The sequence below is a fragment of the Schistocerca piceifrons genome, chromosome 1 (assembly GCF_021461385.2).
Source record: "Schistocerca piceifrons isolate TAMUIC-IGC-003096 chromosome 1, iqSchPice1.1, whole genome shotgun sequence".
Lineage (NCBI taxonomy): Eukaryota > Metazoa > Arthropoda > Insecta > Orthoptera > Acrididae > Schistocerca > Schistocerca piceifrons.
The window spans coordinates 376,968,053-376,995,995 of NC_060138.1; the positions used below are offsets into that span (position 1 = coordinate 376,968,053).

At 41.1% G+C, this 27,943-nt stretch overlaps 1 protein-coding gene and 1 non-coding gene across 2 annotated transcripts in view; one reads left to right on the top strand and one right to left on the bottom strand.

Moving 5' to 3' along the window:
- Positions 1–27,943, bottom strand: part of LOC124795826 (cysteine sulfinic acid decarboxylase-like) — a 97,797-nt gene that overhangs the window by 57,607 nt on the left and 12,247 nt on the right. The gene's annotated exons all lie outside the window — the stretch shown is intronic.
- Positions 1,885–1,959, top strand: Trnas-cga. The gene has a single exon. It is a non-coding gene; the product is annotated as a tRNA-Ser (tRNA).

Sequence of the window (27,943 nt, forward strand, 5' to 3'; positions counted from 1 at the left end):
GATTTAACAGGGATCCAAAGCCCAAAGCTTTATACTTTTAGTCTTGCATTTACTGAATGACGAAGTTTACTGCTAACACTGGTTTTCCTGATCAAAAGGCAATTAAATTTGTCCTTAAAATGATTAATAATAACTGCAAAATAAATATAACTGTATCACAAGAAGAATGATTAATAAAAACAACATTAATTTTTTCGACTGCATGCTACAAAAAGGAAATTGAGAGGTGTCCCAAGATGATGTCAGTCACATATTTGATTCATTAATTTGTTGCAACAATAAATAATGTGTTGATGTTGCATTCTCAGAAATAAAATAAAAGTTAAAATAAAGTCAAGTACATGGATAACTCAATGCATCATGAAATTGTCAGAAATTCATAGAAAGTTTTAGGCAGCAACAAAACACAATGCACCTTTGAAATTATCAGTATGTGAGAGAAGCTAAAGGCAGCTGCACAGGGAACTATTAAAGAAGTAATGAACAAAATCAATAAACTAAAAAATAAAACCATCCTGTGCTCTTGAAGGTATCTCAAAGAACACCATTACCCAAAGTCAAAGCAAAAAAGCTCTCATTTAATTGATAAATTAGTCCCATATAGTACAGGAATATCCCCAACAAACCTGAAACAAAATTACAGGTCAATTTCACTACTACCTATTTTTTTTATAAAATGACTGAAAAAGTAATTCATGATATGTCATCTAACATTTGAATAAAAATAAAGTATAAGTCAATGATCAAATAGTTTCAGGAAAACATACGTAGTGACTTCTTGAATGAAGCCCTGAATGCTTTACATCAAGGTGCTTTAGACTGTTGGCTGTTTATAGACCTAGATAAACCCTTTGAACTGATCAGTCACAATCTGCTTCTTAGGAAATTATACAGTTATGATATTTGTGGTGTTGTTTATAACTGGCTTAAATTGCATTTTTCTAGGGGCAATAGAGGATAGAAATTTTTATTTAAAATAAAAACCACCTTTCAAGATACAGGAAGTTAGTTATTATGTTTCTCAAGGCTTTGTGTTAGATCCCCTATTAATCTAGATTTCTACCTGTTTTGTAATACCACTTGTCAGCACTAAAGACAGTGTCATTCACAGATGTCAGTAGCATTTTATTACATATACATAAATATTCTAAAAGCCAATGCACAGTTTATTGCAGGGGGTATTTTGTACCTATATTATTGATTTCATGTCCTGTTCCATTCATGAATTGAGAAAGAGAAAAGTGACTACCAATATGCCTCTATAAACACCCTAATCTCTATTACCTTATTCTCGTGACCATGCAGGATATGTACCCTGATTGCATCAGAATTGACTTACAGTCTTCCTAGAATAAATGCTTTCCACATTTAATGAACAGGATTTCTCAAGATCATTAAACACCTCTACTGGAAGACATGATTTGTTGTTATTTCACAGTTTTTGCTGTTTTGAGTATGATAAACTGACACTACAGTGATCATCTTTGTCATGCTAGTGTAGGTAACAAATTCATGCAATGATTTCCATATATAAGGCAACTTCAAGTTTTTCCTTTGTCTGAAACCGCACATGCCAGATTTGAAAGACTAATAACAGGAAATGCAGGGTGGAATAATTACAGTATTATGAAAAGGATATACTGCTGCTCACCATACACAGGAGATGTTGAGTCACAGACAGGAACAATAAAAAGACTGAAACTTCCTGGCAGATTAAAACTGTGTGCCCGACCGAGACTCGAACTCGGGACCTTTGCCTTTCGCGGGGAAGTGCTCTACCAACTGAGCTACTGATGCACGACTCACGGCTGGTACTCACAGCTTTACTTCTGCCAGTATCCGTCTCCTGGCAGAAGTAAAGCTGTGAGTACCGGCCGTGAGTCGTGCTTCGGTAGCTCAGTTGGTAGAGCACTTGCCCGCGAAAGGCAAAGGTCCCGAGTTCGAGTCTCGGTCGAGCACACAGTTTTAATCTGCCAGGAAGTTTCATATCAGCACACACTCCACTGCAGAGTGAAAATCTCATTCTGGAATAAAAAGACTGCTGCTATACATGTGAGATTTTGGCCAAAAGGATTCCATCTAAAGTAGGAAACACACACACATTCATGCAACAACAACTCTCACACACAACCACTGTCTCTGGGCACTGGGATTGGACAGTGAGCAACTGCGTCTGATGGGGGAAGCAATCTTAGTGGTTGTTGTAAGGAGGAGACTGTGGTGGGGAGGGGAAGTCTTTAGAGCTGCTTGTGGGAACATACTAGGATCTGGTGGCGTCAGGGTAGGGCTTCTAGGTGCAATCAGGAGGTTAGGGGGGAGTCAGAGGAGGGGAAAGGGGAGTGAAAAATAAGAGAAATAGAGGAGGGGAAAAAAGAGAGAGAGAGGGAAAGACTAGTGGGGGAACTGGTGAAATAAAAGGCTGTGTAGGGCTGGATTAGGAGCAGGGAAGGGGACTGGTGGGTGAATGCCAGGGATTAGTGAAGGGTGAGGCAGGAGGATATATTGCTGGGAGAGTTCTCACCCACACAATTCAGAAAAGCTGGTGTTGGTAGGAGGGATCCAGATGGTACAGGTTGTGAAGCAGTTATTGAACTGAAATACATTGTGTTGGGCAGCATATTCATCAACTGTGTAGTCCAGCCATGTCTTGGCCACAGTTTGTCAGTGGCCATTCATGTGGACAGACAGCATGTTGGTTGTCATGCCAAAGTAGAACATAGCACAATAGTTACAGATTAGTTTACAGATCACATGACTATTTTCACAGGAAAACATACCTTTGATGGGATAGGTGATGCTTGTGAATCAGACATGAATAGGTGGTGCTGATGGGAGGATATATGGAATAGGTCATGAGGCAAAAGGTTGGAAGCAGGGGTGGAGAAGGGACTGACAAGGATAGTGTAGGTTTGGTGGGCAGCAGAATACCACTATGGAAGAGGTGGGAAGGATGGATAGGATGTTCCTCATTTCAGGGGACAATGAGAGGCTGTCAGAGGCTGTGATTCAGTTGCTCCAGCCTGGGTTGGTACTCCGTCACAAGAGGACTGCTCCTTTGTGGCTGGAAAGTGGGAATGCGGGTGGTGGTAGATGACTGGAGACACAAGGTATGGGAGATCTGTTTTTATACAAGGTTTGAAGGGCAATTTTCGTCTGTGAAGGTCTCAGTGAGATACTTGATATATTCAGAGCAAAAATGCTCATCACCATAGGTGTGACATCCAAGAGTGGCTGAGATACTTGATATATTCAGAGCAAAAATGCTCATCACCATAAGTGTGGCATCCAAGAATTGTTTGGTTGTATTGAAAGGACTTCTTCATATGGAATAGGTGGCAGATGCTGAAGTAGATATACTACTAGTGGTTGGTAGATTTTATATGGACAGAGGTACTGATGTAGCCAACTTTGAGCTGGAGGTTAACTTCAAGGAAAGCAGCTTGTTTGGTTGAGGAGGACCTACTTTTCTGTATTGGCACAGATGAAAGGAGCAATATCCTTCTCCATCCTTACTCCACTGCTGCTCTCAACCCCTTCCTCATGGCTCCCATCTGTGTAATAGACCTAGATGCAAGACCTGTCACATACATCCTCCCACCACCACCTACTCCAATCCAGTCACAAGCATCACCTATCCCATTAAAGGCAGGGCTACCTGCGAAACAGTAATGTGATCACAAACTAAGCTGCAACCACTGTGCTTTATTCTACATGGGTACGATAACCAACAAGCTATCTATCCAGCCTGTTCACCTCCTACTCCTGTCTTGGACTACCATTATCTACCACATCTACAACAGCTTGCAAACCTCTTCTACATTCCCTCATAGCTGACAAACCTGCTTCGCAAACCAACTATATTTAGCACACCTTCAGAAACTCTTTCCCACCATCCCACCACCACACAGAATCCAGAACCTAAACAAATGTGCAACACAGTCTTGAACTTTTTCTCCAGAAGTATTACCTTTTATCCCACTCCCAAATTCAATCATGCTGGACTTGTTAAAACCCTCTCCTTCTCTGGTCCCTACAATGAAAACACTTTTTTGTCACCAACTTACCAATCAAACTCAAACTAAAGCCAATGTTCAACCTTACCTTCTTCTGTTTACTCCTCCATCTAACCATGATCCACCACCACTCCCTCCAAACCAAACCCTGTTAACATTCTAGACTTTCTTAACCTAAAACTTTCCTCACTCACTCCCCCATATCCAACAACATGGACACCTACTCTACATCTACAGAAGGAGCCACAACCCACCACCTAAAAACTGATCCTGACCTTTTAATCCTTCTTGCTAACAAATACAACAGGATCTCTACTTTCTCCTCAAATCCTTAACCCCAACCAGAAATTCTGCCCTCTCTCTTCACTCGCCTCTGCCACTCCCTGCACTCCTACTTTTTACATGCTTCCTGAAGTCCATAAACCCAACTTTCCTGGACATCCCTTTGTGAACAGTTACTTTTTGCCCCTCCAATCCCCCCCACCCGCACCCATCCCCAACAAGCAAATCTTAGCTCATCAAAGACACCAACAATTTCCTTCAGTGACTCTCCACAATCCCTGTTCCTTTACCATACAACACCCTGCTCATCACTATTGATGCCACCTCCTTCTACACCAATAGCCCTCATTCCCATGACCTTGCCGGTATTGCACACCACTTTTCCCAAGCTGACTGATTCCAATCCTACAGACTCTTTCCTTTTCAGCTTAACCATCTATATCGTCATCAACGATTCCTTCATTTTTGAAGGTGTTACCCACAAACACATTTGCGGTACAACAATGGCACCTGAATGCCACCATCCTATGCCATCCTATCACCAGCCATCTAGAGGGATCCTACCTAACCACCTAGAATCCTAACCCCTCACCACGTTCAGATTCATTGATGATATCTTCATGATTTGGACTGAGGGTCAGTTCACCCTATCCAAATTCACTCAGAAACTCAACAATTTCTCCCCCATTCACTTCACCTGGTCCTCCTCAACCCAACAAGCCTCCTTTACTCAATATTGACCACCTCAATGATGGCTACATTGATACCTCCATCTATATCAAACTTACCAAGCACCAGCAATCATTCCCTTTGACACCTGTCAACCATTCCTTACAAGAAGTCCCTTCCATACAGTCCAGCTACTCATGGCTGTTGTGTCTGTAGTGAAAAGCAGTCCCTCTCCAAATATACTGAGAGTTTAACCAAGGTCTCCAGAGATCAAAATTACCCTCCCACTTTGCAGAGAAACAGATCTCCTGTGCCTTGTCCCTCCAGGCATCCAACCCTCCTATATTCCTACCATGCACCAACAAAGGATCACTCTTCTCATGTCTCAGTATCACCCTGGGTTGGAGAAACTAAACCACATTCTCTGCCAGAGTTTTGACTAGCTCTTGTCATCTGCTAAAATGAGGAATATCTATACCCACCAACCTTGCCAACCTTCCGACAGTAGTGTTCCACCTCCCACTGAACCAATGCAATATCTTTTTCCATCCTTACTCAATTGTTTGTCCCAACCCTTGCCTCATGGCTCATACCCGTGTAAGAGACCTAATACAAAAAGTGAGCCTTACATTTTCCCACAATCACGTACTCTGATCCAGTCACATGGATCATCTGTCCTACCTAAGGCAGGGCTACATGTGAAAGCAGTCATGTGATTTACACATGAAGCTGCAACCACTGTGCTGCATTCTACAAGGGTATGACAACCAACAAGCTGTCTATCTGCATGAATGGCCACCTACAAACTGTGGCCAAGAGACAGATGGACCACCCAGTTGCCTGTGTCATCTGTATCTTTCCTACCAACACCAACTTTTCTGACATGTGCAATATATCCTACATTCCCTCAACACCCTGGCCTCTACCTTACTAGTCCCTGTCCTTCACCCACCTATCCACTTCCCTGCTCCCACTCCAGCACTGAACAGCCTTCTATTCCACCAATGCATCCACTAGTCTGTTTCTTTTGTTCCCACCTGCTCTAATTCTCTCCTTTCCCACTTCCCTTTCTCCAACTCCCTCAAACTTCTCAAATGCACCTAATGTTCCTACCCTGTTTCCAACACATCCCTACATGCTCCCACAAGCAGCACTATCCCCTCCCAGTCCCCATCTCAGCCTCCTTATCCCCACCATCCAGATTTCTTCCCCCATCAGAAGCAGTTGCTTGCAGTCCGCCCTCAGTTGCCAGAGACACTGGCCAAGTGTTTGTATGTTGTGCTTGTGTGAATATGTGTGTGTTTTCTACTTTAGAAGAAGGCTCACACGCATTGCAGTCTTTTTGCTGTGCCTCTTTGTGACTCAACTTCCCCTCTTGTGTGGTGAGTAGCAATCTATCCTTTTTTCATAATATTGTCATAGATTTGAAATTTTAGATTTTAATATTTTACTTTTCATGCCATATTATCTGAATCCTTCATTGTTTGTATCAGGTCTTGTGTGTATCACACAATGTGAATTTTCTAACATTTACAAGTGGTACACCAAAATTTGTACTATTCTGCAGGTTATAAACCGTGAGGGCTGTCTGAAAAGTTCTCAACTTTGCCCAGAGGCTGCAGCACTACTTACATGACTTTTCCCCCTTATGTTGCTACACATGTTAGTAGTTACCACATAAAATTGAAAGTCATTCTAGGCAGCATTCATTCAAAGCAGTTGTGGTGAGCATGGTGTTGAAGATGAAAAAAAATCAAGTATCGTTCAGTGATTAAATGCTTTGAAAAAGAAGTTATAATACTGACTGAATTTCATTTGTGGCTTGTAAATGTGTATGGCAGCTCTTCATCTTCAGTTTCTACAATGAAGAAATTGGTGGTCAAGTTTAAACATGGCTGTGAAAGAGTCCATGATGATCCAAAGGATGTTCAAAAAGTGCAAGCACCCTGGAAATCATTGATACAGTGCATGATATGATGATATGATTCTGGAAGTACTGCTTATAAAGATGCTAATGCTCTAGGGATATCAAAGGAAGATGTTGGTCACATCTTGCAGCAGGAATTGAACACAAGAAAGCTTTGCACAATATGGGTGTCACTTGTGCTCAGTGTGGATCACAAATGTTTCACACAAAACTTTCTGAAAATTGCTTGATGTCTTTTGAGAAAAACAGAAGTTACTTTTTGCATAAATATTTGTCAGTGGATGGAACAAGGATGCACCACTACACACCTGAATCCAAACAGGAGTCTATGCAGAGGACAGAGGCCAGTTCTTCAACTGCCAAGAAGTAAGGATAGTGCTATCAGTGAGAAAGATCATGAAGTTGATGTTTTAAGATGCAAAAGAAATTTTGTTGACTGATTATCTTGAAGAAAGTAAAACCATAACTGAAAAATACTCCTCTCAAATTCTAATGAAACTAGATACAAGCATTCAAGAAAAGAGACCCACCTTAAAGAAATAAAAAATAATATTCCATCAGGACAATGCACCTGCCCACAAAAATGTCTTGGCAATGGAGAAATTGAGGGATTTGCACTGTCCAGTGATGGAACATCCACTCTGTTCACCAGATTTGGCTCCCTCAGACCTCCATCTATTCTCATAACAGAAGAAATTCCACACCAGTCAGCCCTTTTCATCCAAACAAGAAGCCATTGCAGCTATAGATGGGTACTTTTGCAGCATTTCTGGAGAAACACTACAAAGAGGATAATGACATTGGAACACTGCTGCATGAAATGTATCAATATTAGGTGAGATTATGTTTAAAGGTAAAACTTCTTTGAAATCATAAATTCTCACTTTCACTCTCAGGAACAGAAATTTTCAGGCAACCCTTGCACATTTGTAATTCTTAGAAATTTTTGGCAACAGCATCAACATTCAAAAGCAATCTTTCTCCCATGGTTTCAGTGTATATTTATGTGATAAAAGGTACATTTCTGAGAACTTTTTGATCCTTACAAGTGTTGCACATAACATATTCCGTAGTAAACTGTGAGCTACAGTTGTGTATTCTATAAACTTTGGCAGCAACATCTTTTCATGCTGCGCAGGATTAGCCGAGTGGTCTAAGGCGCTACAGTCATGGACTGTACGACTGATCCCAGTGGAGGTTCAAGTCCTCCCTCGGGCATGGGTGTGTGTATTTGTCCTTAGGATAATTTAGGTTAAGCAGTGTGTAAGCTTAGGGACTGATGACATTAGCAGTTGGGTCCCATAGGATTTCACACACATTCATCTTTTCATAATATTTCTCCCTGTATTGCATCGCAAGTATTTATCTGCAGTTCTTCTCCTTTTTTCCAGTCATTGACCTTTTTTTCTATGTCAGTAACAGAAATTTTAGATTCATGATATCAACTTAGTTCTTGCAGATTCAACTGGTGCAGTGTAAGATTTTGTTTTGCACATATTATAATTGTCATATTGTGTTCTATTTACATCTACACATACATATGCATCTACATCTACATCAATAATCTGTACATGACTGTGAGGTGAATGGCGCAGGGTACACACATTATACCAGCTATGGATTTCTTCCTGTACCATTCACGTATGGAGTGCAGGAAGAAAGATGTTTGAATGCCTTGTTCATACAGTAATTAATCTAATTTGATCCTCATGATCCCTATGTGAATAATATGTGTGGGATTGTAGTATATTCCTGGAGTCATCATTTAAAGCCAGCTCTTGAAATGTTGTTAACAGACTTTCTCAAGATAGTTTACATCTGTCTTCAAGAGTCTTCCAGTTCAGTTCCTTCAATATATCAGCGACATTCCCCCACCGATCACACAAATCTGTGACGGCTATCTGTGCTGTGGTTCTCTGTATATGTTCAATACCTGCTGTTAGTCCTATTTGGTATGGGTCCCACACAGTTGAGCAATATTGTAGAACTGGTTGCAATAGTGATTTTTAAGCAACCTCTTTGTAGACTGATTGCACATCCTCGGTAATCTGCCAATAAACTGACATCTACCACCTGCTCCATCTGCAACTGAGCCTATGTGAACATTCCACTCCATATCCCTATGAGGTGTTACACCCAGGTATTTGTATAAGTTGGCTGATTCAAATAGTGACTCATTGATACAATAGTCATAGGACACTACATTTTACCTTTTTTTCATTGTCAAGATATGGCTGAATACTTATGCAGCTTCCTTCAGACAGTACTTCATTATAGATAACTGCATCATCTACACACTTGAAATTACTTCTGCATCTGATGATGACTCTCCATCCAAGATAAAATGCTGTGTCCTCCCTGCCAAAAAGTCCTCAATCCAATCGCATATTTCACTTGATACCCCATATGATTGTACTTTTGACAATAAGCATAGGTGTGGTACTGAGTGAAATGCTTTTCAGAAATTAGGTATGGCATCCCCCTCACTGCCTTGATCCAAAGCTTTTAGTGTCATGTGAGAAAAGTGTAAGTTGGGTTTCACATGATTGATGTTTTTGGAATAAATGCTGGTTGCCATTGAGGAGGTCATGCTGTTCAAGATACCTCATAATGTTTGAGCTTAGAATTCATTCTAAGATTCTAAAACAAACCAATGTCAAGGAATTGGACTGTATGAAAGTTGTACCAAAAGTAAGGTTCCCAATAAACTACAGCCTCAAGGGAAGGTGCTAGGCTAAATCCAACAACAGTGCCATGCACAGTGGCTCCTCCACTCTCAAGCCCAGCTGTCCACAACTTTCTATGTTGTTCAGTGTTAGCTTGGCAGCTGTCAGAGATGGAAGTGTTGATCACCGCTCCCGCCAAGTGTGTGGTTCGTGCTGTAGTCCGGTTTCTCCATACAAAGAAGTTACTGCCCATGGAGATTCATCAGCAACTGACTGAGGTTCATGGTGAAGAGTGCATGTCCATTCAGCATGTCTGCAAAATGGTGCAGGGCTTTCGCTGAGGGTTGCCGGAAGTTCATGATGAAGAACAGAGTGGAAGACCACTGGTTTTGGATGTGATTGTCCAGAAGATCAACAGTGAGCTGCTCAAAGATTGGAGGGTCACTTTCCATGAACGTGTTGAATGCATTCCTGAAGCTTCCCACGGAACAACTGAAAGAACTTTAACAGAAACGTTGGGTTATTGCAAGTTGTGTGCTCACTGGGTCCCCCGGCTGCTGACTGATGGACACAAGGAGCAACGCCTTGACTGTGCTCGCAAGTTTCTTCAACAGTGTGAGGGGGGAGGCAGCAAGGAGAAGTTGTTGGACTCTATCATCATGGGAGATGAAACATGGGTGTTTCATACACTCCCAAAACAAAACAACAATCCTGTCAGTGGCATCACTCCGGTTCACAGCCAGCAAAGAAATTCAAACAAACGCAGTCAGCAGAAAAGGTTATGGTGACTGTTTTGGAAGTGGAAGGGGGTACTCGTCATCCATTTCATGCAGCTGGGATGACAATAAACTCAGACAGACATTGTGAAACATTGACCAAACTGCGGCAAGCAATCCAGAATCGCCAGAGGGGATGACTGACGGAGGGAGTAGTACGTCTTCACAACAACGCCCGACCCCATGTCGCTTGTCAAACACAGGAGCTTTTGAAGAAATTTGGGTGGACTGTTAAGCCCCATCCCCTGTACAGCCTGGACTTAGCCCCCAGTGATTATCACCTCTTCCCCAAGCTAAAAAAACACTCAGATGGCAAATGCTTCAAGAGCGACTATGAAGTCTGAGCAGAGGTCACACGCTTTCTCAACAGGTTGGTAGTAGACTTCTTCGACTTAGGAATACAAAAGCTGGAGCACCTTCTTCAAAAGTTTGTCAAGAAAAATGGAGACTATGATGAAAAATAGACAAAAGTGTAAGCTTTTCAACAATGTATAAATTAATAACAATAAACAATGTTTTATATTTGTAAAAAATGTGGGAACCTTACTTTTGGTACAACCCTCCTAGTTTTGTGGATCACTTCTACTCCCCTTCTTGTATGTGTGTGACCTGTGCTTTTTTCCAAGAGCAGGTCATGGTTTATTATTTGAGGGATCTATGATAGATTATAGTTGGAAGAGGGCCTAACTCGGCTGCAAATTCAGTATAAAATCTGACAGGGATTCCATCAAGTCTTGGAGCTTTGTTCAATTTTTATAATTTCAGCTGTTTCTCAACAACCACTGACACTAATACTTATTACATTCATCTTTTCAGTGGTACAAGGATTGAATTGGGGCAATTCTCATGGATTTTTGTTTGTAAAGGAACATTTGAAAATGGCGTTAAGCATTTCAGCTTTTGCTTTGCTACCTCATTTTCAGTTCCTGTTTCATTCACTAGGGACTGGATTTCGAACACATCGATCATGTGAAATCCAACTTGCACTTTTCTCACATGGCATATTGAAAGCTTTAGATCATGTCAACCAGGTAGATGCGGTATCTTTTATTTTCGAAAAATATTTGACTCAATACTGCACCTATGCTTATTGTCAAAAGTACGATCATATGGGGTATCAAATGAAATTTGTGACAGGACCGAGGACTTTTTGGTAGGCAGAACACAGCATGTTATCTTGGATGGAGAGTCACTATTAAATGTAGAAGTAGCTTTGGGTGTGACCCAGGGAATTGTGCTGGGACCCTTGCTCTTCACCGAGCGAGGTGGCGCGGTGGTTAGACACTGGACTCACATTCGGGAGGACGACGGTTCAATCCCGCGTCCGGCCATCCTGATTTAGGTTTTCCGTGATTTCCCTAAATTGCTCCAGGCAAATGCCGGGATGGTTCCTTTCAAAGGGCATGGCCGACTTCCTTCCCCGTCCTTCCCTCATCCGATGAGACCGATGACCTCGCTGTCTGGTCTCCTTTACCAAACCAACCAACCTTGCTCTTAATGTTGTATATTAATGACCTTGAAGACAATACTAATAGTAAAATCAGGCTTTTTGCAGATGATGCAGTTATCTACAATGAAGTATTATCTGAGAGAAGGTGCATAAATATTCACTCAGATCTTAATAAGATTTGAAGATTTGAACATAAAGCAGCCATTTGCAACTTGTTCCAAGTGTTCAGAAATGTAAAATTGTGCACTGCACTAAACAAAAACATAGTATCCTATGACTATAATATCAGTTAGTCACTGCTGGAATTGGTCAACTGATCCAAATACTTGGGTGTAAGATTTTGTAGGGATAAGAACTGGAATGATCATATAGGTTCAATTGTGAGTAAAGTAGGTGGTAGATATCAGTTTATTGGTAGAATACTGGGAAGTGCAATCAGTCCACAAAAGAGATTGCTTACAAATCACTAGTGTAACCCATCCTAAAATATTGCTGAAGTGTAGGGGACCTGTAACAGATAGGAATAACAGGGGATACTGAACGTATACAGAGAAAGGCAGCATGAATGGCCACAAGTTTGTTCAATCTGTGGGAGGGTGTCACAGAGATACTGAAGAAACTGAACTGGAAGACTGTTGAAGACAGATGTAAATTATCCTGAGAAAGTCTACTGACAAAGTGTCAATAACTGCCTTTAAATGATTACTCTAGGAATCGACTACAAACCCCTATGTATCACTCACACAGGGCTCAAGTTACACCAATATCAAAAAAGGAAGTAGGAATAATCCATTGAATTACAGGCCCATATTACTAATGTCAGTTTGCAGAAGGGTTTTGGAATACATAATGTATTCAAACATTATGAAGTACAAAATTAGAATTATACATTAATACCTTCAGCTGCTGATAGGCATTGATATATATTAACAGGGAGAGGTGAAAATGTATGCCCTGACCAGGACTCGAACCCAGGATCTCCTGTTTACATGGCAGACACTCTATCCATCTGAGCCACTGAGGGCACAGAGGATAGTGTGACTGCAGGGACTATCTTGTGCACACCTTGTGTGAGAACCACATTCTAACCTTATATGTCCACACACTACATTTGTAGCGTCCCTACCCAACACACTCATTACTCATGGAAGACATTCTTACCAAGTCCCGTAAGAGATCAGGTAATATGTGTGCATCTGCACAGAAGAGGAAGGTCATGGCCAGTATTGCCCGAACTATATAGTTATATGGATATGGTGTCCGTTCTTTTGGACATGCACAGAAGAGGAAGGTCATGGCTGGTATTGCCAGAACTATACACTTATATGGACAGAAAGAACAGACACCATTGATGACATGCAGCTGTCTAGAACGAAATTACAATTATATATTAATACCTTCAGCTGCTGACAGGCATTGATATATATCAACGGGGACAGGTGGAAATGTGTGGCCTGACTGAGACCCAAACCCAGGATCTCCTGCGTACATGGCAGACACTCTATCCATCTGAGCCACCAAGGGCACAGAGGATAGTGTAACTGCAGGTACTATCTCACACACACCTCCCGTGAGACCCACATTCTCACCTTATATGTCCACACACAACATTCATAGTGTCCCAACCCAACACACTCATTACTCATAGAAGACATTCTTACCAAGTCCTGTAAGAATTCAGGTAATATGTGTGCATCTGCACAGAAGAGGAAGGTCATGGCCAGTATTGCCCGAACTATATAGTTATATGGATATGGTGTCCGTTCTTTCGGACATGCACAGAATAGGAAGGTCATGGCTGGTATTGCCAGAACTATATACTTATATACTGATGACCTGCAGCTGTATAGAATGAAATTAGAATTATATATTAATACCTTCAGCTGCTGATGGACGTTGATATATATCAACAGCGACAGGTGAAAATGTGTGCCTCGACTGGGACTCAAACCCGGAATCTCCTGCTTACATGGCAGAAACTCTATCCATCTGAGCCACCAAGGGCACAGAGGATAGTGTGACTGCAGGGACTATCTTGTGCATGCCTCCCGCAAGACCTACATTATCACCTTATATGTCCACACACTACATTTGTAGTGTCCTATATGTTCTGACAATACCAGCCATGACCTTCCTCTTCTGTGCAGATGCACACATATTACCTGAGCTCTTACAAAACGTGGTAAGAATGTCTTCCATGTGTAATGAGTGTGTTGGGTAAGGACACTATGAATATAGTGTGTGGACATATAAGGTGAGAATGCGGGTCTCGCGGGAGGCATGTATGAGATAGTCCCTGCAGTCGCACTATCCTCTGTGCCCTCAGTGGCTCAGATGGATAGAGCATCTGCCATGTAAGCAGGAGATCCCAGGTTCGAGTCCCGGTTGGGGCATACATTTTCACCTGTCTCCGTTGATATATATGAACGCCTGTCAGCAGCTGAAGGTATTAATATATAATTATAATTTTGTTGTAGATGGCTGCAGGTCATCAATGGTGTCTGTTCTTTTGGACATGTATGAAAGAACAGACATCATATCCACATAATTACGAAGTACCTTGAAGAAAATGATTTATTGACACATAGTCAGCCCGGATTCAGAAAATATAATTCTTGCAAAACACAAGTAGCTCTTTATACACATGAAGTAATGAGTGCTATTGACAGGCACTGTCAAATTGATTCCATATTTTTAGATTTCCAGAAGGCTGCCGACACAGCTCCTCACAAGTGTCTTCTAACCAAACTGAATGCCTATGGAATATTGCCTCAGTTGTGCAACTGGATTCATGATTTCCTGTCAGAAAAGTCACAGTTCATAGTAACAGATGGAAAGTCATTGAGTAAAACAGAAGTAATATCCAGCATTCCCTGAGGAAGTGTTATGGGCCCTCTATTGTTCCTGATCTATATTAACGATATAGGAGAAAACCTTAGAAGCCATCTTAGATTGTTTGCACATTATGCTGTCATTTACCATCTTGTAAAGTCATCAGATGACCAAAACGAATTGCAAAATGATTCAGATAAGATATCTGTATGGTGCAAAAATTATCAATTGACCCTGAATAAAGAAAAGTGAGAAGTTATTCACATGAGTACTAAAATAAATCTGCTAAATTTTGATTACGCAATATGTCACACAGATCTGAAGGCTGTAAATACAACTAAATACTTAGGGATTACAATTACAAATACCCTAAATTGGAATGATCACATAGATAATATTGTGGGTAGAGCAAACCAGAGACTGTGATTCATTGGCAGAACACTTAGAATGTGCAATAGCTCTACTAAAGAGACTGCTTACGTCACACTTGTCCACCCTATTCTGGAGTACTGCTGTGCAGAGTGGGATCCGCATCAGGTGGACTGACAGAAACAACAAAAAAGTACAAAGATGGGCAGCTCATTTTGTATTATTGCAAAATAGGGGAGATAGTGCCACAGACATGACATGTGAATTGGTGTGGCAATCATTAAAACAAAGGCATTTTTCATTGTGGCAGGATCTTCTCATGAAATTGCAATCACCAGTTTTCTTCTCCGATTGCAAAAACATTCTGTTGGCACCCACCCACATAGGGAGAAATGATCATCATGATAAAATAAGAGAAATCAGGGCTCACACAGAAAAAATTAATTGCTTGTTTTTCCCACGCGCCATTCGAAAGCGGAATGGTAGAGAGACAGCTTGAAGGTGGTTCATTGAACCCTCTGCCAGGCACTTAATTGTGAATAGCAGAGTAATCATGTAAATGTAGACATAGATGAGGATAAGATTAGAATAATTACTGCATGTGCAGAGGCATTTAAACAATCATTCTTCACACACTCAATATGTGAATGGAGCAATAACTGACAATGAGGCATACCCTCTGCCATGCACCTCATGGTGGTTTGCAGATTATAGATGTGGATGTCAATTTAGATGTAGACTGGTCACTAACTTTGGTGACACTAATGCCCTTTACATATGACCAGAATTTCTTTGGGTTTTGTGAAAGAGCATTTGACAATATTCTGCTACAGTACTCATTGAAGGCTTCATCCATTGCTCTCTTGACAACCAAATGTGTTTCATTCAGCTTCTTTCTACCTATAGCCCCACACTTTGTTTTACATGTGTTATGCAGCAATTTCCTTTTTGTTAGAAGTCCCTTTAGACCAACTGTATGCCATGGAGGTTTCCTCCCATTATGAACTTTTCTGGCATCTCAGCATGCTGTTTCCATCTTCAACCGTAGTGTACATTGTCAAAATTTGTTGTAATTTAGCTCTGTTTTTGAAACACACAAGTCTGTTAGTGAGAGACAAAGTTACCTTTAAGGAATCAATAAATTTCACCTCAGATTGTTCCTCTTATTACTGACATAAATGACTTTCTTGGGCACTGTATCTTAGATCTTAAAGGAACTTGCAGTACTTGTGGCATAAAAGATAAAGTTATTTGTTTAATAGTCAGTTAAACATTGCAACAATCAAAAAAATGCAGCCCCACTGTGAAAAAGGCTGAATTTGCAGACAGCAGTGCCACAAGCCACGGGCTGCTCTGTCCCAAGATAATGTTTTAATTATTTTTAAAACATAAAACAACTTTCAGCTGAACAATTAGATATCACTGTTGAAAGGTGCATTATGAATGCAGCCATAAAGGTTAGGTATAATAGTGGAAGCTTCATGCTACCACATCAAGCCTCCATCTTTAACACATTGGCTGCTACACACTTAGCAGTGAATATTTCACCTACAGGACAGGTGTGAGGTGAGGCCTAGCCAGTTCACATTAACAAAATAATTTGGGAATCTTGTCAAAGAAAGTTATTTAACTCCCTATTTACTTAAAAGTGGACCCTTATAGGACAGATAGAAAATCGAGGATGGCAACATAAATGTGGTGTCTTAGTGTGGTGTGTCAATGCCTACTGTTACAGTTTAGTCATTACACAATTATAACTAGAAACAGAAACTAATTGTAAACATTATCTAAACTATAAATGAAAGGAAAGCAAATAATCACATTTACAATTTCTGATGTGTTGAGTAGCCGAATGGGCATGAGAATTCAGAGCCATCTGTCCACTTTCCACAGAATGCAACTAACCTCTTCACTCGTACTATAGCTTCAGGCCAGAGACATCCAACAGTTCATGATCAGTACACAGTCCAAGTAAATGTTGCATAATATCCATTCTGAAGTGCCATATTTGCACTGGGTCCCAGTTAGTTTCATATACAATATCAATGCCTTTATCACTGAGGTGTTCAAAGATGTAATGATGAGAAGTAACTAGCCATTTGATATTGAAACATCTAACTCTTGCTTTCCTTTAGATACAAAAATCTACTCACTAAGCAGCAGCAAGGGAACACATACACAAAAGGATTTATCTATTACAAGCTTTTGGAGCCAGTGGCTCCATCATCTGGCAGAAGAGCTGAAGGGGAAGGAAGAAGGGTGAAGGAAAAGAACTGGAGAGGTTTAAGGAAATCCGGATCAGGGGAGGCTTACCACACGGGTAGAGAAGGAAAGACTGATTGTTGAGGACTGCACCAGACAATATTTGAAAACCTGAGAGCTTAAAGGTGGAAGACAGGATGATATGCAAGACAGAGATTACTACTAAAACATTGTGCACCAGTTAATAAGAGTGAAAAACTAACTGCATTTGGTGTGTGACAGAAGTGGGAGGGGTGATGGCAAAAAATAGGTAAGTCAGAAAATGAAAGATGTAGGAAACTAAACTGGAGTGAAGAAAGGAGTAGTTACAGTGAATAAATGCTAAAATAGAAGAAGTTAACATAAATTACGGCCAGGTGGATGTCGAGAACCAAGGACATGTAGTGCTAGTTTCCACCTGTGGAGTTCCAAGAAACTGGTGTCTGGGGGAAGAATTCAGATGGTGTGTGTGGTGAAACAGGTACTGAGGTCATGACTGCCTTGTTGTGCAGCATGCTCTGCAACAGGACATTGTGTGTTGCCTGTATACACGCTCCACTATCAGTCTTCCCTTCTCATCCTGTCTGGTAAGTCTCCTCTGATCTGGGGTTCTGGGTGACTTTTTTGGACTGTACCTATTTCCCTAAGCCTCTCCAGTCCTTTTCCTTTACCACTCTTCCTTCCCCTTCAACTCTTCTGCAAGAAGGAGGAGCCACTGGCTCCAAATGCTTGTAATAGTTAAATCTTTTTGTGTGTGTGTGCTCCCCTGCTGCTGCCTGATATGTAGATTTTTTATTGATCCATTTATATTATATTATCAATAACTGATTACATTCTTTGTTATATTAGCCCATGAGGTCATTCTTCCTTGTTATGTAACCCTCTTGTCAGCCTTTGTTGTTGTCTGTCTTGTTGAAACTATCGACTGTTTTCTACCTTTTGTGCTGGTATTCTGAACGTTTATTTTTCTGTACCATCCAGATTAATCAACACTTTGCTCTTACATCTTTTCTAGGGCCACTTTTTGTGCGTGTTGACGGGCCCATTTTTATTTGCGAATTTACATACAAGAAATTCCACCATTATTTATGAATTTGCTTACAGTTCACTACACTGCAGGGCATTCTCCCGATCATCTCTCGCTGGTTTATTTTCAAATTTGACAGCTGTTTTATTTCCTACTCTCCACTTAACCTGTTTACCCACAATTCTTTCACATTTTTGAGTGTTTGTTTTTCACCAAACCTCTCTGATCAACTTTTACTGCCATCTTTTACATTACTTTATTTACCAAGCAAAGTGGTTTACATTATCACTTGTGACTTTCTCTTTTCATTTGGCCAGTTTTTAAAATTTGTCGCCCTTCATGACTTTGCCTATCAGTTTTTTTTCCAGTCATTTTTTCAGATCATACAGACCACTCTTCTGGTGAGAAGTTTTTGCACACTCATTGCTTCTTGTTGACCATTGTCTATTCTCAGATTTTCATGTGAAGTTTTATTATTTTTCCGAATTTTTCTCCCTGCTTTTTTTCCATTTTTCTATCTTTTTCCACACTCTGCCTTTCGTTTCTGCAACTCCCACCATTTCTAACACCCCAAACTGTCCTCTCTCGCATTGATGAATTCCACCACATATTACATCAGTTCTTTTCGAAAACATGCTTTTGCACTATCAAAATTTAGGTCCCTCATTCTGTTTCTTGAAATCTGCTTGTCCCTTTGAGTTACTCCCAAAGCCCTAATATTGAAAATTCCTATTTCTGGATGCAATCCTACTCTACACCATCCTCTTTTACAGTTTCAAGTATGGCCATCTCTTGCACTTGGCTGACTAATCTGTGACCTAAATGCCTCATCTGCCAGTTTCCACTCCACCAGACCTTTCTCTTTCTACAAAATCCTGCAATTATCTGCCCCTCACGTTTTCTTGTATGGTATCATCCACCAAGCCAATTTCAGACTGCAACAACATGCCAGACTTCATCTCAAAAAGCTATCCCACCTTCTCCTAAACTACCTCAACAGTGGTGTTTTCCTTCCTGCCCCTTTGCAGCCTCCCAAATAGCCATACCATCAACCACCACTCCTCTCCTGCAGAGCAAGCTTGACCAACATCCTTAACATCCCACAGCCTTCACTACTGCCTCCCTGACCTGTAATAACTCATAACTATAATTACCAGAATAAGTCACAACACTACAGTGTTCTCAACCTCTCGTCCTAGGCACTCTCCCTCCCCTTCCCCCCCCCCCCCCCCCCCCCCTCTGAATTATCTGTATTGTCCATTATCCAAGGGTCTCACTTCCAGCCCTAAACCTGCATTTAACGATGCTGCTTTGGTGAAGAACCTACTTTCCTTTACAGGTAATGTCAACTGGAAAAATCACTTTGCAACCTAATCCCAAAACCTTTACAACAGCAAAATTGACATTGAACCTTGCCTTGAACAGTTCTAACCACAATCCCAACTTGATTCACCACCTCTACCTCAGAAACATCCCTTAAAAGCCTTCCAATAATTCCTCACATCCAGCATTGCTTCACAACCTTTCCTCAGGTCCCTACAACATGACCCTAACCTGTCCTCTGCAGAATTCCAGGCGCTAAATGCCCTAAAAGCTGATGACTCCATCATTATCCTCCCAGCAGACAAAGGATCTACTGCTGTGGTACTTGACTGACATGAATATGTTAGTGTAGGTCTATGCCAGCTGTCTGACACCTCTATTTACAGCATCTGCAATCAAGATCCCATCCCTGTGATTCAAACTGACCTGCAGTCCATCCTAAAAACCTCAGACCCCTCACAAGGACTTACACCTCAATCCATAGAACTTCTTACCCCATCCTAACTAAGCACCCCCACCTTTTACCTTCTTCCTAAGATCAACAAACCCAATCATTCTGGTTGTCCTATAGTTGCTGGCTTCAAAGCACCCACTGATCTTACATCTGCCTTAGTTGATCAATATCTGCAACCCATAGTACAAAGACTTCCCTCCTACATTTAAGATACCAACCATTTCCTAGATTGACTGAAATCCATGCATGTCCCACTCCCACCACACAACTTGCTTGTCACCACTGATGCCATCTCCCTCTATACCAACATTACTTCACCTCTGAGGGGCAAACAGATCAGGTGTATGCCCGTGGGAACCAGGATGGTTTCTTCCTGTGCCAACATTTTCATGGATCACTTGGAGGGGGCTTTCCTAGGATTCATAAGCCTTCAAGCCCTGGTTTGGTTTAGATACATTGATGACATTTTTGCTGTATGGACTCATAGTGAGGCTGACCTTCTCCAAATCAAATTTCACATGGTCCTGTTCTGAATCCCATGCCACTTTCCTTGATATTGATCTCATCCTCACCGAAGGGCAGCTATACACCTCTGTCCACATCAAACTTACTAACAAACAACAGTACTTACATTTTGACAGTTACCATCCTTTCCATGTCAAACATTCCCTCCAATACAGCCTTTGCACTGCAGGCAAAAGTATTTGTTCAAATGCAGACCCTTTACAGCAATACACCACCACTCTCACTTCAGCCTTCACTGGATGTAATTATCCCTACAGCCTGGCTCAAAAGCAGATTTCCTAGGCCATCACATCCAATTTTGGTACTGCTGATCCCTCCAAGAAACAACTCCAGAGCACACCATTTGTCACCCAGTATTACCTTGGTCTTGAATGTATCAATCAGCTACTTTGACATGGCCATGACTTCCTGAAATCATGCCCTGAAATGATACCCATTCTGTCTGAGATTTTGCCCACCACACCTATAACAGCTTTTTATCACCCTCCCAATCTCTGCAACATCCTTGTCAAATGCTATGCTCCTTCTGCACCCTTCTCCCTACCCTATGGCTCCTACCCCTGTGACTGTTCCCTCTGCACAACTTGCCTTATGCACCCTCCTACCACCACCTATTCCAGTATCGTAACTGGCAAAACACATACTATCAAACGGACAGCCACCTGTGAAATGACAAGTCATATACCAGCTGTTAACATTGTTCGGCCTTTTACATCAGCATGACTACCACTCATTTATCAGTTAATGATGAATGGACATAGGCAGAGAGTGTATACAGCCAAGACACAATATCCTGTTGCAGAGCATGCTGCACAACATGACAGTCAAACCCTAGTGCCTGTTTCACCACACGTGCCATCTGTATTCTTCCCCCAGACATCAGTTTCTCAGAACTCTGCAGGTAGGAACTAGCACTGCATGTCCTTGATTCTTGCCTTCTTCACACCATTTTAATTTGCTACACCTTTCATATTCTGACTTGTCCATTTTCCGGTGTCCCCCTCCCACCTCTATTACACACAATGAACTTAGATTTTCACTCTTATTAACTTGTGCGTTGTGTTTTAGTAGTAATCTCTGTCTTGCATATCACCCTGTCTTCCACCATTAAGTTCTCAGGTTTTCAAATCTCATCTGGTGCAGCCCACAACAATCTACATCTACATCTACATCTACATTTATACTCTGCAAGCCACCCAATGGTGTGTGGCGGAGGGCACTTTATGTGCCACTGTCATTACCTCCCTTTTCTGTTCCAGTCGGGTATGGTTCGCGGGAAGAACGACTGTCTGAAAGCCTCCGTGCGCACTCGCATCTCTCTAATTTTACATTCGTGATCTCCTCGGGAGGTATAAGTAGGGGGAAGCAATATATTCGATACCTCATCCAGAAACGCACTCTCTCAAAACCTGGCGAACAAGCTACACCGTGATGCAAAAGTGCCTCTCTTGCAGAGTCTGCCACTTGAGTTTGCTAAACATCTCCATAACGCTATCATGGTTACCAAATAACTCTGTGACAAAACGTGCCGCTCTTCTTTGGATCTTCTCTATCTCCTCCGTCAACCCGATCTGGTACCAATCCCACACTGATGAGCAATACTCAAGTATAGGTCGAACGAGTGTTTTGTAAGCCACCTCCTTTGTTAATGGACTACATTTTCAAAGGACTCTCCCAATGAATCTCAACCTGGTACTTGCCTTACCAACAATTAATTTTATATGATCATTCCACATCAAATAGTTCCGCACGCATACTCCCAGATATTTTACAGAAGTAACTGCTACCAGTGTTTGTTCCGCTGTCATATAATCATACAATTAAGGATCCTTCTTTCTATGTATTCGCAATACATTACATTTGTCTATGTTAAGGGTCAGTTGCCACTCCCTGTACCAAGTGCCTATCCGCTGCAGATCTTCCTGCATTTTGCTACAATTTTCTGATGCTGCAACTTCTCTGTATACTACAACATCATCCGTGAAAAGCCGCATGGAACTTCCGGCACTATCTACTAGGTCATTTATATATATTGTGAAAAGCAATGGTCCCATAACACTCCCCTGTGGCACGCCAGAGGTTACTTTAACGTCTGTAGATGTCTCTCCATTGATAACAACATGCTGTGTTCTGTTTTCTAAAAACTCTGCAATCCAGCCACACAGCTGGTCTGATATTCCATAGGCTCTTACTTTGTTTATCACTCAACAGTGCGGAACTGTATCGAATGCCTTCCAGAAGCCAAGGAAAATAGCATCTACCTGGGAGCCTGTATCTAATATTTTCTGGTCTCATGAACAAATAAAGTGAGTTGGGTCTCACACGATCGCTGTTTCCGGAATCCATGTTGATTCCTACAGAGTAGATTCTGGGTTTCCAAAAATGACATGATACTCAAGCAAAAAACATGTTCTAAAATTCTACAACAGATTGACGTCAAAGATATAGGTCTATAGTTTTGCGCATCTGCTCGATGACCCTTCTTGAAGACTGGGACTACCTGTGCTCTTTTCCAATCATTTGGAACCTTCTGTTCCTCTAGAGACTTGCAGTACACGGCTGTTAGGAGGGCAAGTTCTTTCGCGTACTCTGTGTAGAAACAAATTGGTATCCCGTCAGGTCCAGTGGACTTTCCTCTGTTGAGTGATTCCAGTTGCTTTTCTATTCCTTGGACACTTATTTCGATGTCAGCCATTTTTTCGTTTGTGCGAGGATTTAGAGAAGGAACCACAGTGCGGTCTTCCTCCATGAAACTGCTTTGGAAAAAGGTGTTTAGTATTTCAGCTTTATGTGTGTCATCCTCTGTTTCAATGCCATCATCATCCCGGAGTGGTTGGATGTGCTGTTTCAAGCCACTTACTGATTTAACGTAAGACCAGAACTTCCTAGGATTTTCTGTCAAGTCAGTACATAGAATTTTACTTTCGAATTCACTGAACGCTTCACGCATAGCCCTCCTTACGCTAACTTTGACATCGTTCAGGTTCTGTTTGTCTGAGAGGTTTTGGCTGCGTTTAAACTTGGAGTGAAGCTCTCTTTGCTTTCGCAGTAGTTTCCTAACTTTGTTGTTGAACCACGGTGGGTTTTTCCCATCCCTCACAGTTTTACTCGGCACGTACCTGTCTAAAACGCATTTTACAATTGCCTTAAACTTTTTCCATAAACACTCAACATTGTCAGTGTTGGAACAGAAATTTTCGTTTTGATCTGTTAGGTAGTCTGAAATCTGCTTTCTATTACTCTTGCTACACAGATAAACCTTCCTCCCTTTTTTTATATTCCTATTAACTTCCATATTCAGGGATGCTGCAACGGCCTTATGATCACTGATTCCCTGTTCTGCACTTACAGAGTCGAAAAGTTCGGGTCTGTTTGTTATCAGTAGGTCCAAGATGTTATCTCCATGAGTTGGTTCTCTGTTTAATTGCTCGAGGTAATTTTCGGATAGTGCACTCAGTATAATGTCACTCGATGCTCTGTCCCTACCACCCGTCCTAAACATCTGAGTGTCCCAGTCTACATCTGGTAGATTGAAATCTCCACCTAAGACTATAATATGCTGAGAAAATTTATGAGCAATGTATTCCAAATTTTCTCTCAGTTGTTCTGCCACAGGACAAGCAGCCATCTCTGGCCAAACATCAGTATCAGCCGGAGACAGAGCATGAAACCGGTTCATCAGACAAACTGGAGAGGCCTTCCGTTCAGCCCTCTGGAATGTCTTTCGCCCCCTGCCACACCTCAAGACGACCTCCCACTCCACCACAGGTGAGGGATCAGCCTCAATGTGGGCAGTATCCCGAGCAGTCACAGTCGCAGTCCGATCGCGGGATGCGTGGGACGAGCTGGCCGTCCCCGACAAACCCCCATCTGGACCCCCACAGTGATGCCCATTGGAAACAACCTCGAGCTGTGTGACCGAAGCCAATACTGCCTGAAGCTGGGAGTGAAGGGATGCCAACTCAGCCTGCATCCGAACACAGCAGTTGCAGTCCCTATCCATGCTAAAAACTGTTGTGCAAAGAACGTCTGAATTAATCTACAGAGAGCACAAACAAATTGACACAAAATTTAAACAGTTATTAAAATATAAGATTGCCTAGTAAATGCAGTAATGCTGCTATTTGCGCACTGCTGACACACTGCTTGGCGGTGGAAGGAGACTACGTGATTTTACAGTATTCATGTACTAAAACGCGATGCTACAACTCTCAAATACTATAATATGCCCAAAATTTATGAATTAAACAATGCAAGTACCAAAAACACGCAAAGAAATTAAGAATTAAACTATTTAACAAATGAGTGAGCTAGGAGTATACGACTTTCTGCTGGCAGCTGCTTATCCATCCAGTAAGCCTCCCCTGACCCAAGGTTTGGGTGACTTTTCTGAACTGTACCCCTTTCCCCAAAGGTCTCCAGTCCTTTTCCTTCACCTCTCTTTTTTCCCTTCAGATTTTCTGCCAGGAGAAGGAGCCAGTGGCTCCGAAGGCTTGTAAAAGTTAAATCCTTTTGTGTGCGTATTCCCTTGCCACTGCTTGGTGAGTAGATTTTTTATCCATCTGGTTATATTATATTGCCAATAACTGATTATTTTCGTTGTTATATTAGCCCTTGCTTTCCTTTGTTATATTCAACAATGATCACTGGTTTTAGTTTTTCATCTCTAGATCATTCTTTGCTGATGGAACCATATTCAACACAGGCTTTGTTAAAAGAAATATGTCCCTTCCGTAATCCTATTTTCCAAGCACAATGCCATTGGATGATTCTTTACCTACCACTTCACCCTTCTTTATGATTTTGTTTATAATTGCTGCAAGTTGTCTTCTGTTCTTTCCTAGTGTTCCAACCAAATTTGTCTTCTTTTCAAGACATTGTTTTATGACAGGAACAATAGTTACCTGTAAAAACTATTTGGCTCTCTCCAAAATAATTATGCATAAGCTTCCATCACAATACATTCTGTCAAGTTGTTAGAGGGAATGTCTGTGTATCCCTTATAGGTGACCATGTGTAGAAGACAAGCAATATTACTGCATAATTTGTAAACCTTAACCCTATATTTGTGGCTTTTACCTGGCACATAATGTAAAAATGAAAGTTGTCCTCGAAATGGCACCTTGGTTTCATTTGTTGCAACAGTTTAATCTGGTATATACCCTCGACACAAACTTTTTATTTTTTATTATTTTTTTATTTTTATTTATTTTTTATTTTTATTTATTTATTATTATTATTATATTTTTTTTTTTTTTTTTTTTTTTTTTTTTTTTTTTTTTTTTTTTTTTTTTTTTTTTTTTGCAAATTATCGAGACGTTTCCCTGAACTTAAGGGTTTTATAACCCTTTTTTCTGATTATTCTCTGCAAAATGGATGCAACAGAGAAGTGACTGAGAATGATTTCTGCTCATTATTTTGAGACAAAATGTTATTTTTGAACAGGGGATGTTTGCTCCAATAATCGCCTATTGTTGGATACATTACAGATTTTGTCCTGCTTTGTATCCTTCCAAGAATTCAGCCATGCACTGTTATTCACACTGTTGCTGTCTACAGTCTGTACAAGGTATTAATTGGTCTCAGTTACAATCAAATTCAACTTCATCAAAAAATACATGAAAAAGTGGTGTGGCATCAAAGCATTCCTATCCATAGGCCACGAGGAACTATACGTGTATTTTTTGTGGCCTTTAAATACTTGTAAAACCCCTTTCAAATGAGTACAATGACATCATACTATTCCATGGTGGCTTCAGACATCTGCAACAGGACCACTGAACTTGCCATCACCAGTACCAACACAATCACTTTGCCATCACCAGTACCAACACAGTCACTGTTGTCATCACTGTTGCCACTATCGGTTGTGTCCACACACACATCTTCATTGCCACAATACTCCAAAGACACAGAATCATCAACATAAAAATCCAATTCTTCCAGCATCCTCTGTGCTTCTTCAGAGGTAAAACCAATCTTTTCCAATGTTTACTATTATGTGATATCCCACTACTGGTTGACAGAATGGGATCCATTCAGGATAATGCCATTTATGCCCTTCTCACTTGATAAAGCAAATTTTACCATTCATAAAAAATATAAATTAGCAGTCAACATTGCAATGGATATAGAGTGACAGTGAAGTTTCATAATAATTAATAATAGAAGTTCTGTTGAAGGTAAGGTTGCAATAAACAATTAGAAACTGAACAAGATATTATACCCAATCTCCTGAACACAGGCATCAATTCATCCAGGAAACACAAAGTAATGCACAGTTCTGCATGAAGTACAACCATCGGAAGTCAGTGCTAAACTGATAGAAACTTGTCACCCCAAGATTGTCTTTACAGGCCACGTTAATCCACAACATATGTTTTATCAAAAAACTGCTTGTGATTGTACCTGTATTGGAGACACTCCACCTGATATTATACCATGCTAAACAGAGTGGAGCTATTGGCCACCACTGGCCACTTGCCATCAGGCATAAGGCTCGTCTGTGGCTGCCAGTTGCCAGTGGTCACATGGAAATCAATGTGTTAATTTTTTCACTTTGACTGTTAATGTTGCTAGTACAGACCAGATGGTACAAATTTGCATTTACATGTTTAGAAAAATTTTTACCAAACGTTTTAGGCTGAATGGAATCCTTATCTTTTTATTCAAATGCTCATTTCCCATTTTGTGGACCGCTAAGCTTCCAGGTGTAGCTCATTGTGTTGGAAACACAATTAAAAAAAGAAAAAACTGATTGGTAACACAAGTAACTAGATTACACACACTTGTAGTGTGTGTGTGTGTGTGTGTGTGTGTGTGTGTGTGTGTGAGTGAGTGAGCCAAGAATACAAATATGCTGACTGAGTTTTCTCAGCATCCCTTTTCCTCTCAGTGTCCTAAGTGCAGGTCTGCCTGACCTACGTGTAAATGTGATGAGGACTATGAACACTGTTCTCGTATATTAGATTAGTTCACTGCTATTCATGAGCACCTGGAAATCACTCTGACTGCTTTCAAGCAATTGAAAGCTGCTTCAGATCAGTGTGCTGGATGAACTGTCAGATGTCATGTACAAGAGATACCAAAGGTATCAGAAATGCTATCCTCTCCAGTGGATAGTATCTCCACTGCAGGAAGTACACGATCCATCATCACTCATCTACTTGTTGGCTGTGGGCCGCATGTCAGTAGCAGGTGAAGAGACACTGTATAGGATAGACAGGAACATTACATCTGTCCCCCCAACCCAGAAGTTTGAGATCGTTCACTGAAATTGAAAGTGAGCCTTTGAAAAACACTTCATCTCTTGGGAAGCCTGCTGCACACTATGGCAGGGGGAATTATGTGCAAAAACAGTTAAAATATATGGAGAAACAATGGTACCCC